Source organism: Cyphomyrmex costatus, unplaced genomic scaffold (genome assembly GCF_001594065.2).
Source record: "Cyphomyrmex costatus isolate MS0001 unplaced genomic scaffold, Ccosl1.0 scaffold1272, whole genome shotgun sequence".
Taxonomy (NCBI): Eukaryota; Metazoa; Arthropoda; class Insecta; order Hymenoptera; family Formicidae; genus Cyphomyrmex; species Cyphomyrmex costatus.
The window spans coordinates 82,592-84,912 of NW_017275252.1; positions in this window are offsets into that span (position 1 = coordinate 82,592).

A 2,321-nucleotide genomic window follows, 5' to 3' on the forward strand; every position below is an offset into this window, starting at 1 on the left:
ATTAATTCCAATGTCAAAATCTATTACATATATATAATCGAATACGCTAATAAACGTAATAAGTGATATTCTTCGCTATCTTATTTTTCACCTATTTTAATTTATCATTATTACTTTAACATCACATCGTTAAATTGTAATATATGTCTTTCAACATATTATTAAGGTCCATAAGATGCTATAAGCATCAAAATTGTTAAATTGCTTGTCAATTTAACTAATTGTAAGTGACATTACTGCGGCAGCAAATATGTATGCGTCAATGCTGAAAAACTATCAGCGTCGCGAATTTTGGGGGGATTACATACGCAGTATGTAAAATTCACACATTTATAATAAACACTGTCATTCAGTTTCGACCGTTATTGGTTTCTTCTTCTTGTTTATTACTGTTTATCAATTGTACGGTCTTAAAAAGATTCTAGTATAACGTAATAAGTGTTTTGGTATAATGTCATTACAAAATTGATTAATAGAACAATCGTTAGTCACAATATTAATTATTAATTATAATAATAATTTGTAAACATATAAATGTAAAATAGTTTGGTATAAGAATTTTAAAATTAGTATTGATATATTATGGATTTTTAAAATATAAAAAACCGTTATAGTTTGATCTCTCACCTTGAATACTATATTTGATTCAAGATTTTGAAGTGTATGTTAAACATGTGATACTATCTTTATTCTAATTTTTGTTTGAACTTCAGGTTTTGAGTTGGTTATACCAAGTTAAATTCTATCTTTAAAAACTCATGTAAAAAGCCATACTATTATTTAAATTCTACTAAATTAAAAAGTAAAATTTATTTGGTACTATCTTTATAAACTTACCTTTTTTTTTTAAAAAAAGCGCTAAGAGTGGGTGCTGCTGGTCAAAGAACATTTCGGATAGTTTCACCAACGCCAATTACTTAATCGACTGTAAAACTGACTAATTACATTTGCTGTTTAGTAGAACCATCTTTTTTAAAAACCTACGTGATATTCTTATTTACTTAAATTTAATGACATGTATCATTTGTATAAAAGTTTTGATATCAATAGCCGGCGCCAAGTTAAATTGTACCTTATTACTTACTTAATTTTAATGACATTTATCATTTGTATAAAAGATCATATAATATAGACAACTAATGTAATGAAATAATTTCAATGAGCCAATTTTCGTTAAAATCTTTAAATCAATCTAATATATTGCGAAGAATATCACGTAATTATGGCGATTCGTCCCAACTTCCACTACTGGACTCATCTAGTAAGGCATTGTAGTGGAAGTCTACCTTGGACGCCTGTTTTAGTTATTAAACATATAATATAAATTTTTCCCATAAAATATATCGTTTAATTAACTAGTCTTTAAAAATTCTATCTCTAAAAATCTAAGAGGTACCATCCTTACACTTATTTAATTCTAATGACATGTATCATTTGTATGTATATATAAACCTACTTTTTTAAAAAAAAAGGTAGAAAAAAGCGCTAAGAGTGGGTACTGCAGGTCAAAAAACCATTTGGGCAAGTTTCACCAACGCCAATTACTTAATCGACTGTGAAACTGACCAATCACATTTGCTATTTAGTAGAACCATCTTTAAAAACCTACGTGATATTACCCTTATTTACTTAATTCTAATGACATGTATCATTTGTATAAAAGATTTGATATCAATACTCGACGCCAAGATCAATTCTAATCTTTAAATACCTACGTGGTATTATCCTTATTATTTACTTAAATCAATGCCATTTATCATTTGTATACAAGATTTGATATCAACAGTCGGTGAAATTCAAGGTCGCATAATTCTAATCAGCTTAACAGAACTATTTTGTGAATACTTCGAGTTCTTAATATATAAAAAACATTTTTAAAGAAAAATAAAATTTAAAAAAATAGTACAAGTCTTTGAAAAATTGTTTGATGGTACCGAGTAGTTCTGAGTAACGTTTCTTATAGTTTACGACGAGTCCTATTGAAAACTATTAAGTGCAAAAGCGATTGAACCAACGGTTTGCAAGATACAACGATATTTGTCAGAAGATCAACAATTTTTAGAGTGAGTATATCTCAGAAACCGTTGGTCCAATCGCTTTGAGCCCTAAAACTTTTCGACAGAACTCGCCGAGAACTGTCCAGAACTCTGAACAGAACTACTCGGTACTCTCAAAAAATTTTTCGACCTGGGACTTGGAAAAAAATCTTACGTCAAAAAATTTTTGAGAGTACCGAGTAGTTCTGTTCAGAGTTCTGGACAGTTCTCGGTGAGTTCTGTCGAAAAGTTTCAGGGCTCAAAGCGATTGGACCAACGGTTTCT